The following is a 12,784-nucleotide window of genomic DNA, read 5'->3' on the forward strand; positions in this document are numbered from 1 at the left end:
TCTAACTGGGATTCTAACCAGCGCCGCTATCGTAGCGTTCTCTACCCGCAATGCTGAAAATCTTGAACGCGGCAGTGTTGTTATACTCATTGGGCAATTTTCGGTGGGCAGAAGGCCTTCACAGCTCCCGTTGTCCTCAAGCGGTTCTATCGCGGCCGCACTAATCAAGCGTTCCCGAGATGACGTCATCACCGCTAACCAGAAACGATGATTGGCGATGCCAAATGCGAGCGCCCGCCTGAAGCTGCAATCGCCCGCAGCGGCAACTGGAGAGTTGTAAAGCGAATGCGTTCCGGAAGACTTGCCTGCAGGAATACTACGGTGAAGAATAAAGACAGCATGCGCCTCAAGCTCCCGACCTACACAACAAATGGCTGCGGCTTAGCTCCGATAACCTTGGATATGCAAAGCAAAAGCTTGGATTAGTCTGGTTGAGTCTTGGTTTCGGTTTCTTAACCTTTGATTTAGCTGTATTGCCGACCACGTCTGAAAGCCGTTCTGTTTCGTGCAACGCTCACAGAAAAAAGGCGGGTGAACGCGGCGTTCATTCATGGTGAATGCACCGTTATCTTCGCGGAGCGTGATACGAGTCACGTTGCCCGGAATTACATAGCGCCGTATGCATGGGAGACTTCTTGGGGTGGTCGGCTGCCTCGGCCACAGCGGCGGTGGCGACCGCTGTGGGCGCCCGCAGGCGCCAAAAGGGGGCCCTGTGAATCACGCGATGCACTTCGAGGGGTGTCCCGCCGGGAATGTGTCTACGGTCAAGAGGCCAATTGCGCATCTGTCACGAAATCGCTCGACGAAAGTAGTGAAGATTTGCTTTAAAAGAAAACATCAATGTTAGCATTGTGGTAACAAATGGTGCGGGAAGAAAGCGTGCCTTCCGGAACGTGTCAGTGATAAGCTACAAAGCCGGTCAGCTGATTGGAACAATCGGGGTCAGGCGAGGAAATTCGGCAGCTATGGTCGGTTATCGTGACCACGGCTAAAACCTACCGGGCGACTTCGGCTGTACTGGAGAAATGTGATGAGAGACAGAGAGAGAGAGAAAGAGGAGCACGCACTATCACGGCAGCCTTGGGTATCTGGACTGGCTTTAGAATTTTAAACGCGCATCTTCATGCTCAGCCCATATGAAATCCTCGATCCAATCGAACTTCTATCGCAAGGTGAATACGGACGCCTTTGTGAGCCAACCGAAACCTATCAGAGTGCGATTCGGGCGAAATCTCAATGCCCTAATTACTAAATTGCTGAATTTGGTGCCACGACCCTTTACTTCGTTGGAATTAATTCGATGCACAAAAAAGATTAAAAAGTTGGTTGCGTGACTTGTTTTTGCTTTTTTGCTTCGCCTGGTTTAGTAGTAAGTGATCTCATATTGAGATGGAATCCAATGTGCGAGGATACATCTTGGAGAAAACCCTACGCAAGGATTATCAGTAGAAGAGCTTTGGAAAATTATTACATCGGGTGCTAGGCTTCTCAGCACAGCGCTAATGTTACCGATAGTACGGGTGTTCCTTTGGAAACTTAGGGGCTCTTGTAAAATTTATTATGAGTAGGAACGGCTCGTTATGTTTTTTGTGGCTAGAATATAGAAACTGTGCAATATCAGTTGCATTCATTTTTCCCCAGAACTTTCTGCATCCAAACCTTTATTTGCCTTCTCACTCATGATGGTAACAGTCCTTGTAGTTCGGAAACTATCATTTGATTATAATGGAAGTTCTAAGCCAAAAAAGAAACGTAAACCCTAAACTCATTATGGCTCGTGAGTCTTCACGCAGACCTCCTTTGACGTGAACTAAAGCAGAGTTTCTTAAGAAAACTCGGTAAACGCGGTTAATCTTTCCATAAACATAGCACTACATGCTTTCCCATAAGTGATAAAATACAAAATGATGTTTATTATTAGTACTTGCGGTATATGACCTAGCATTTCATTCAGTAAATCGTTAAGTCTGTAGGCTGTATAGCGGAAAGTTGGTTCACGATAAAGACGCAAAAATATGATGTAAGCATTGTTTGCCGTTTTTGATCGACATTAACCATAGAATGCCCCAGTTGCACACAGCGCAGATGCAAATAAGCTAGTTGTTAACCGATGGAAATAGCTGCCGTAATGTCGCAGCACCGAGTATGTTTCTCTCAGGGGATAAGCACACGTTGTTGCGCAGTCTTCTCGGTAGCAATCACCCCAAGTTGCGGAGTTTTATCGCGAATATGGACCAAACCACTGAATATCCGTTCTTATTCCGCTTGGATAACTGCGAACATTCTATTGTACAAAAAATGCACGCATGCAAATCGTTAACATGGTTAACAAGTGAACCTGTAACGTGCCGCCGGTGTTTTTGTGTGACGCGTCTGCTACCCATTTCGATGTAACGTGCTGCAGGTGTGTTCTATCGCCACGTTGAAACTGGACCTTCCTCGCAATGCTACGAGAGGGAGTCTTTTTCGTTCCCTCAGGAGCTCTGATCCCACTTGCCAGTGTCGGTAGATGCGCTAGCGTAGCTACGTCATCTAAAAACCCAGCCAGTCTCCCTTCTCTCACGTATAACGCATCTCCAACCTGGGTTTTTTTTTGCGCATGCGCGTCGGGTCGCTCCGGACGAAATTTCTGCGTACACGGGACCGCTGGATTTGCCTTTTGCCTTGCCGCAAAGAGTTCTGCTTTAATAGCGTGGTGCGCGGACAGTGATAGGGTTTCAGAATGGCCAAGGTACTTGCACGTCAAGAACATTGAGCACGTAGGAGTTGAAAAGAGGGCTGTGAGGGCATCGTGGCGAGCATATGGGATTTTATCAGGCGAATAACAAAGCGACATCATTTTTCAGGAACCGGGGTGATGGGAGAACTGGTGCACGGGAGAAAGGCAAGGCCTCGCCATGTAGGGCCCGCTCTTCGACAGCATGTCTTCTCTGGGCGGCCCACAGGGAATTTCACTTTGGATCTGGACATAATTGCATTTAGAGTTGAAGCGGATCTGTACGAGGATGATGTTCCGCCTGCGCGAATCAAAGACTTGAGGGCGACACCGAAGACGAAATGGAGCGCCGACGGCCGACCGACTGTCACCTTCCAATGGACCTGTGGGGGAAACCACGGCTATGACGGCACAGGTCGGTGGCGGCCCGTTTTTATTATGGTGGAAAATAAGTTTTGCATTTTAACAACGTGGTGTGCACTTTTAAGTATCAGAGACCGAGTTTGCGCTATGCGCTGCTCAACGGTTGCTTGTATAAACGGTCCTGGGAAAATCCCCCGAGAAGTTAAGTTTGCTTGTGTTTTCTGAAGGCTCCGGATCGTGTATCACTCGTGTTAGCGTATCTTTCTCCGCGTGGGTTTTTTCGTCTTGTGACGCGAACTACTGCGACAGGCTGGCCACCATTCATGCGGTGACTTCCGCACATAGTCAAAGCTCTTCTCAGCCTACACCTGTTCTACTCCCGTGGCGTCGCTTGCACCTGTCACGCGGCACTCACGAGTCTGATCCTCGTTACATTCTGACAGAGGGCCGGGTCGTAGCTGAAGTTCCCATCAAAGCCACTTCAAGGAGCGGCGATGGGTGCACCCGTTTCGGGGACAGTCGCCAATTTGACGATGGGGGCAATCGATGTGCCTTCCCTTTTATCTTTTGCACCGCAACCTGGAACGTTCTTACGCTTGCAAAAGAATAGAGTGCTAGAGTCGTTCCACATACAAAAGACAAAGCATGCGCTTAATTGGAGCGCTGGAAATCTAGCATGACACTACGCAAGTACTAACTATTTAACCATCTGCAAACTGCTGGCTGTCCGGAATAACTGCGCATTGTACGACATTTTTAAAGTTTGAATTATTCCTTGCCTACGTACCAAGGATTTGACATCGCGATGAGGGATTCCTGCCGGATCGGCTACTACTGTCTGTCAGGCCAAGTTGAATCAATGCCCTACACTTACAAACGTGAATATTGGGGGAGTGAAAATAACATCCTCTCCAAACCTCATAAGGGACATGAAGGTTTATGTTATTTTTTAAGAATGACGATCATGGATGACGAAATGCTGTGTCCTTCACGCCAAATCATGTCTTTGAGCAACCGCCGGGGTAAACATTGCATTATTGCGGCGAAACGTTTCTCGGAAAAATTTAACGGGACAGAAACGATTTTGAATGAGGGCACATCCTCTGGCTCATAAAAAAGCCAGCTTTTGATTTAGAGGGTAACCACAATAAATTTCAAAATAAATATCTGGAAATAGTTTTAGTTTTGCACTAAACTTTCAGAAGTCTGAAACTTCCATGGTAGCGGACACTACCGTACGTATGCAAATAGCACCTTGGGTTTCAACGCGTCGTTCAGGAACAGCATAAAGGGGTTTGAAGAGTGCACTTTCCTGTTGTTATAGCTTGGGAAAGTTTTTGAATGCATAATTTCACGTCACGTGACCCTAAAAGTGTTATCGCTGGGCTTACTGTCATGGTTGGTAGCATTTTGTCTGGCAGCGTGCTCATGGGTAGCAGCTCTGAAAGTTCTGCTTTCAAGCGTTCTATGGCCCTATCAGGGAAACCGTTTCAGTTGAAGGTGTTGTTAGTGATGCCCTTGTATTTGGAATAGAGAACCAATACTCCACAATAATTGGTTGTCTGTCATTTTAATTTCCTGCTACTTGCTTTCTGCAATTTATTTGCTCCCACAGCTGCAGCCTTGGAGCTTCGCGGTGCCATCGACACAGACGAATTAGACCTGGAGTTCCAGAACGCTCCTCTGGTGGACGCCAAGTATGACGTGGTGAACGGATCGCTGACGCCGCAGCCCGGTCTCACGGAACAGGAGGTCGAAGTGGCCGTGCCCTACGCTCTACTGAAGGAGGCCATCACTGCGGGAAATAACTTCATAGAACTGCACTTCTCCATTTGCACCAAATCATCCACGAACATTTATTCAATGGTACGTGCACCGACCAAAATTGGTGTTGTTTCAATTCCCTTATTTAAAGTGCATCTCTATTAGCACCTCTGTTTCTGCCCAGACTGGATATTTTGTTTAAATTTAGAGAAATCCTATTTCGTGAAATTTGCCCAAAGTTGGCCTTGCGCCGAAAAACACCAGCCATTATATCATCATCGTCATCATCAAATCTAGGCAAATGTGCCCTACGTAGAGAACCTTTTACTAGAGCCAGCCATGGAACTGTTAATGTTTCAGTCTTCGCATAGTCAGTGCGCATTGCAACCAGAAGGTGCTATTTACTGTCAGCGGTATCGCGTAATGAAAATGTTTCGTCTCTATCTGAAGATGCAATTGCCCGACTGAATAAATGTCTCAGAGATTCATCAATGCCCAGTCGGAGCTGCTGCAGCTAGAGACGTTGTATTTAGGGACCACATTCCGATCAAGCTGTATACATAGTAGTGCACTAAGGTTACACTTTAGGAGTGTTTACACCGAAAGAAGTAAACGAGGCTCAAATGTGTTTTCAAAAGTTTGTGATTATCTCTCCGCCAGCTAAGATATCGATTTGGTTTTCTTCTGCCAAATGTTAATCCATACGAATGCTACCCATACAAATAACAAACCACTAAGATGCAAATGTAGACTTTTGTGTTAGCCTGGTGTTTTTACGGATTCTTCAGTATACGTCCGGGATATACGGAGTAATTTTTACTTACAAATGTCACCCATACAAAAGCGCAAAACTCAACACAGGCAAAAAGGCTGTAGACAAATGTAAGAAAGTCGACAGGACGAGCGCATCGGCGCCTTTCCCTTTTTATACAGTATTTTCGCGTTGTAAGCTAGGAATCTTTACCAACTAGCGCCCAGTTTCAGTTCCATTGACATGATGAAAAATTTTAAGGATTTCACAATAAGACGCCTTTAAAACAGGCAACGGAACTATTTGCATTTACATCTCTAACTTAGCAGAAAGGTATGGAAGGTTATACCAACGTCCAGCCAAGCTTCCAACACTCTAGAGACTTGAAATTCAAAATGGAAGAAATATTTTTATATACGCTGCTAAGTGACCGAAAAGGCTTAACTTTCCTGAATGATTTTCTAATCTCCTTCGAACGATAAAGATACCTGGCTGCCCTTTTCTGATGTATTTAGGTTACTAAATATCCTAAACACAGCTTGAAGTTTCCGCCCAGTCAACACCCATTGGGCGAGCCCAAATTTGGGAGTAGCAGTAGAAAACTTTATTATAAAGCAGGCTATCTATCCCTCAGAGGGTGGTTCCCTTAGTCCAGGGCCCCATTTGCTGCTGCGATTCGTCTTGCCCGGTCGATTAGTCCGCGCTGGTCGTCCAAGGCTGAGCTAGAAAGAACGGCTTCCCATCCGGAGGGGGAGGGAATGAGTATAGGCAATTGGGTTGGGGGTATGGGGCATTCCCATGTGGAATGGTACAGGTTCGGGTGTCCCCCACAGGATGGGCATCGGTCTGGGTACATGGTAGGGTAGAATTTGTGCCGGAGCGAGAGGCTAGGAAACGTGTTACTTTGTATCTGGCGCCATGCAGCGGCTTCCTCACGGGTGAGTTGCGCGTGTGCGGAGCAAGTGTCCTGCAGGAGTCTGTAGTGTTGTAGTATATGTGCGTATGTGAGTGGGATACTTTGTCTTGTCTGGTTTGGGTTGGTCTTCCACTGGCGCCCGGAGAGTGAGGCTCGGGCTACCGCATGAACGCGTTCATTGCCAGGGAAACATGCATGTCCAGGTGTCCAGATTAGACGGACCGGTGGAATCAGTCGGTTTCGTTGCAGGATGTGATAGGCGGTCGGGGTGATATGTCCTTGCGCATAATTTCGGCATGCCTCTTGTGAGTCGGATATAATATTTATTGGGTTCCCTGAAGGGCGAGTGCTGATAGCCAGTGCTATTCCACACTCTTCCGCTTCTGTGCTGTTCCCGGAGCGTATGGTGGCTGACGTTACCGCCTCGCCCCTCCAGTCGGCTATCGCTGCCACCTTGGCATTTATGGCTGGATAGTCTCCTGCATCCGTATAGAGGGTGTCGGGGTTATTGTCGTATATGCGATGCAAGGCCTTAGCCCGCGCGGCACGCCTGCCGGCATGATGTTCCTGATGCATATTCCTGGGTATGGGTGATACTGTTATTCTCGCTCTAACTTCCGGGGGTATTGGCTTGAGTTCGCGAGGGGCAAGTTCAGACGTCGAGTACCCTAGTTGTCGGAGGACGTGTCTCCCTGTTGGGGTGCGTTTCAATCTTTCTAATTGACTGATTTTTTGTGCTTCGATTAATTCCATCGTGGTATTATGTAGGCCCAATCGTAATAACAGGTTCGTTGAGGCGTAAACAGGGATGCCTGTCACGCCTTTACGGCGGTGTGATTAGGGTGTCCAGCTGCTTAGTCTCTGCCTGGGTAAGTCGGTGGTAAGGTACATGATAGGTTATGCGGCTCATGATCAGAGCCTTCACTATGCGTATTACGTCCGCTTCTTTAAGGCTGTGGCGGTGGTTGGTTATCCTTCGGATCATGTTGATTATTTGATTAATTTGTTTTTTCAGTAGTCCCAAGGTGTACGTGGCCTTCGCCTTCGTTGGCACATGCAGCCCTAGCAACCGTAGCCTGCCTACTCTGTTAACTGGCTCGCCTTCGACAGTGACCGTAATGTCGGGCGGTGGGTCAGTTTTCCGGCGGCCTTTTCTGACTATGAGCAGTTCTGATTTTTGTGGGCTGCAGGTTAGTCCCCCTGCCCTTGCATACTGTTGGGTGGCATTTGCTGCTTCCTGTAACACGTCTTGTATTTCTCCATCAGAGCCGCTGGTGGCCCAGATGGTAATATCATCCGTGTACAGCGCGTGTCTGATTCCTGGAATGGCATCTAGAAGGGGTGGCAGTCGGCTCATTGCTAAGTTAAACAGCATCGGAGAAAGAACTGACCCTTGTGGCGTGCCTTTTCCTGCTAGAGCGATGGTATCTGAGCGAATGTTTCCCACCCCTATTGTTGCTGTGCGATATTTGAGGAATGCTCGTACGTAGTTGTATGTTTTTCGGCCACACTTGGTTCCTACGAGGTTGTCGAGTATAAGATCGTGGGCCACATTGACGAAAGCGCACTTAAGATCTAAAACTAGTATGGCTTTCGTTTGTGTGCTGTTAATTCGATCAATAACTTCTTCTTTAATTTGTATTAGTACGTCCTGTGTGGGCAACCCCGGTCGAAACCCAAACATTGTGTGCGGCAGTGGCGCGTGTTCGTCTAGGTATGGTTGCAGTCTGGCTAAGACGATAGACTCAAATAACTTTCCCACGCACGACGTGAGGGAGATGGGCCGCAGTTGTTTTAGGGACGGTGGTTTGCCCGGTTTCGGTATCATGGTTATATCGGCGTGGCGCAACTCTTGTGGTAGCGTTCCCTCCTGCCAGTGGCATTGATAATAGGCGGTTAGTTCTTGTATTGACTTGTCGTCGAGATTTTTTAGAAGACGATATTGTATGCCGTCTGACCCCGGCGCAGTGTTTCTTGTTATCCGGTGGAGTGCCGCTCTGACGTCTTGCTCTGTTATGTCCCTGTCTAATTCCGTGGTCTCCGCGTGTGGATAGTCTTTGAAGGGCGGAGTGGCGCCAGCGCCTAAGTAGGTGATCCTTAGCTCCTCGATAATGGCTGCTTCGTCCCCGTGTGTCTGTCTCAGAACCTTTTGAAGAGTTTTGCTGATCGTTGCTTTTGGTTTGATTGGGATCAATAAGGGTTGTAAGCAGCGCCCACGTTTTAGCCGTGCCGAGGGATCCCTGCATGCGATCGCAGAAGTTTTTCCAATTATTTCTGGTCAGTTCCATTGCGTAATTTTCTGCTTGTGTTGTTATTGCGGCTATTCGCTGCTTGAGCTTTCTGTTATGTTTTTGCCTTCGCCATCGTTTTTTCAGGCTGTTTCGGGCATCCCAGAGGTGAATCAAGTGCCGGTCTACATCCAGGTGCTCTGGGGACGTGTCTATGACTTTGGTTGTTTCGTTTATGTCTGTTTGGAGCTGACGGACCGATTCCTGAAGAGTTACTCCATTTGTTTCATCTTCGCCGGTCTCGTTATCACGTTGGAGCTCGCGCAGTTCCCGGAATTTGTCCCAGTCGGTTATTTTAAAGACAATAGTCTTTCTTGGGCTACTTAAACCCAGAAATTTTGGTCTGTCTGTATGTCTGTATGTCTGTCCGTCTGTCTGTCTGTGACTCGATTCAGCCACCCGGCCAAAGCAAAACAGTGCCTGCGCAATAGTCTTATATAGTCACAGCTAAATCTACCCGTCTATGTCCGGTGTAATGTTCATACTTATCAACATTGTGGAAGAAGAACAAGACATTACGCAAATATGAGACAACAGGTCAATACAGAAGTGATATTTACAGTGTTCCTTTATGATAAATCAAACATGCTTGACTTTTGCGAAATTAAATACTTCATAAACTGCAGAAAAAGAATTCACTCCGCCGTCGCCTGCTGTCGCCCGCGCCACCATAGCTTCTGGCGCCATTTTAAGAAATCAACCGGCAACAGTTACGCATGGTTCCACTAGATAGGTTCCACGTTCTGCTTGCAACGCACGTGGAGTAGGGAAACGCGGTTCTATAAACGTTGAAGTAGGGCGCCTCAATTAACGCGCGTCTTCGCCGTACGGCAGCGTTCGCATCGAGACACCCGGTTTGTAGCAGTGGAACGCGGGAAATTTAAAATGATTTAAGCAAACCTTTGGCGTATTTACCTTGGGAGAAGCGCGACGCAAGAGGAACAACATGAGAGGTGAGCGGTGAAGCGAAGGGAGGCATTTACTTCGCAAAAGCCGATAAAGACTATCGTCTTTTGATGGCATTTGCAACGAAAGGAGCAGATACGCGGCCAATTTTTTACTTTGCGCTCTTTGATTTTCGTTCGCGCTGCAGTAAGTTCAGTTTCTATAATATTATGGTCACTGCCTAGGGTCTCGCCTAGGTTGCGCCATCCCTGGTACCTTATATCTTTGACGAGTGTCAGGTCCGGGCAGGGACTCACACTTTTGCCCACCCTTGTCGGCTGTGTGGGGTCAGTTAGGATGGTCAAGCCTTGCTGTGCAATCGTTAGAGCTAGCCGGCCCTTTGGGTTTTGTGTCTGATAACCCCATGTAGGATGGGCTGCAATAAAGTCTCCTAAAATAATTAGCCTTTCCTTTGCTTCCTTTAGAGCATATTTGAAAAGTCGTTCAAAAGTGTCTGTCCGTTCTTTGGGCGCACTATAGACGTTGAGTACAAAGAAGCTGGACTTATTCCTATCCGCACGTAAGATTTCAGTCAGCATGTGCGGTAGACGTTCGGTGCTGAGCGTGCGGTCTATTACCGGTAATTTGTTTGAAACCAGTGTCGCCGCTTTAATAGGAGTGTTGTGGGAGCCTGTGTAGACGAAACTGGTGTAACCTTGTAATTTTGGTTCCACATATGTTTCTTGTAATGCCAATATATCCGGTATGTGTGCTTGTGCCTGTATGAATTGCGCGAGACTTCTGCGTTTCTGTCTATAACTGCGACAGTTCCACTGCCAGAGTCGGAACGGTTCTGTCTGTACTTCCTTTTTATGTGTAGGCATGGTTTATTGCATGCTAGTTTGAGGGTGAGGGCGTGTGTATGGGTGTACTCGGGTATCCTCACGTGTATCCTGCGTGTTCGTCCGGCTGCGACTATTGGTGCTGGCGTAGGGGATTGTTTGCTTTTCGTCTCGTCGCTATTGCTTATGTTCTTTGGCGAGATCTACGAACATAGATTGGATGGTATTTTTGAGTTCTTCCTGAAACTCCTGCCTGTATTGTTGAAGTTCTTGTTTCAGTTGCTCTCTGTCATGTTGCATATCGTTTTTGAACCGTTGCCTATCTTGTTGCGGCTCGCCCTTAAGTTGATGCAATTCCTCTCTTAGCGAGCGTGCCACTTCGTCGACCAATGTCCTCATCTCATGTCTAAGTGTTCGGGCTATGTCGTCGATCATTTATCGTACCTGCGCAGTAGTGGCGAAGTTGCTCTTAGCAGGGAGCTGATCTGTGGGTGAGTTGCGCGTCGGTGTTGTAGGGAGTGGGGGAAAGGTGGGTATGTGGGTATGTGAGGGAGGAGGGATGGAAAGCCGCTCAGCCCAGCTTACCTTCGGCGCTTGCGTTTCGGGTCCGCCCGTGACAGTAGTCCCTCTGGTATTCGCTGTCTCCAATGCCTGGGTTGGTGAGCTGAGTTTCAGTTCGTGGCCGCTTGGGGCTGGCTCATTCCCATCATGCCTGGGTGTCTTCGCGCGGGGGAAGCTTTGTGATCTGGACCTGGACTTGTCCCTGGACTTGTCCCTGGATTTGTATCTGGATTTGTCTCTTTTTCTCAGAGATTGTCGGGGTGATTGTCTTTGTTCTGCGCTAGCCGTCTTAGCAACTTGCGATGACATTGGCTTTTGGGGACGACGGTAGCCGTTAGTCGTGGCACCGCTGTCATTATAGTTGGTGATATTTCTGGCGTTTTGGAGCAGGCGTGACTTGTTATACGGCTTGCGCTGTCTGGCTGGGCAGGTGGGGTCCATGGCCGGGTGTGCGTCTCCACACAACACACATTTTGGTTGGCAGTCGTGGGCCTCCTGTGGGGTTTCGTGTCCGCACCTTGCGCATCGGGTTTTCTCCGGCGTGGGGCAGACGTCCGCTCTGTGTCCCGTCTTGAGGCAGAGGCTGCATATCTGGCATAGTGGGCGGTAGGGCCTACATCGAAGTTCTCCTCCGTAATAATAAATTGCTCTCTGGACTTCCAGACCGTCGAAGGTGATCAAAGCGGCCTTGGACTTTCCCAGCATGCGTGCGTAAAGTATGGGTACTCTCGGGGAGCGTAAATTGGCCACCAGTTCGTCGGAATGAGTTCCACTGTCGATGCCGGTGACAACACTCTTGCATGACTCGTCGGGGGCTGCTACGTACGCGGTCACTTGATACATCTTATCGCCTAGTTGAATGGACTTTATTGGCCGGATGCTGTCCGCCAGCTCTTCGTTTGGCGTGCTGGCCATGGCTATATTCTGATCGTCTCGAATCCTCAGCGTAAGTGCCTGAAATTCGGTTGCGATGATGCGGGCCGATTGGCCTACTGCTCGAGCGACGTGGTGGCTTTGCCACTTTCCGAAGTTCAGGCCCTCTCGGGGACGCAAGACGACCTTGTAATCCGACGTGGGAAGCGGCGGAAGTCGCGGTTTTCGTGCCTGTTCCTGGTGGCTGGAGCGCGCAGAAGCCGCGGTCATGGTTGTTGCCATCGCTGACTGACGGGCGGGTTGTCGGCGTTTGCGGGCCACGGTGAACCAATCTCCCCCGTCGTCGTCTTCGGTGTCGTCTCTTTCGCCTTCGGAGAGGGGTGAGGCGTTCGTTTCCATTTCGTCTGTGCATTGATTGTCTTCATGGTTGGTGTCCTCTCGGGCGGTTTCGCTGGGCTCCATGTCGGCCATGCTTAGGCTTAGCTCGAGTACGGCAGGCAGCAGGGTGCCAGTCCGCGCTGAGGGCCGGCAGCGCTGCGATCGCTCCCGTAGTCGTCAGTTGTTCCAAATAGGCCTAGCCACCTGGGGTCTTCAGAAGGCGATACTTTGATGAAAAATTGATGCCCGGGTGTTTGGCAGGTATCAATGTGATCGCGTTCCGGCGGGAAGTCGATTGATTTCACTCACTGCTCGCTGCGTGGTCGAAATCCAGAGTTTGAGATCGATGAGTCGGGAGCCCATCCGGAGCACGTCTGTTCAGGTAGGCCCCCTGGCGGTCTCCCCAAATTTGGGAGGAATTGGGTGTTTTTACGGACTCTTCAAAAT

Source organism: Haemaphysalis longicornis, unplaced genomic scaffold (genome assembly GCF_048455015.1).
Source record: "Haemaphysalis longicornis isolate Haplotype H1 unplaced genomic scaffold, Haemaphysalis longicornis Haplotype H1 scaffold_9, whole genome shotgun sequence".
Lineage (NCBI taxonomy): Eukaryota > Metazoa > Arthropoda > Arachnida > Ixodida > Ixodidae > Haemaphysalis > Haemaphysalis longicornis.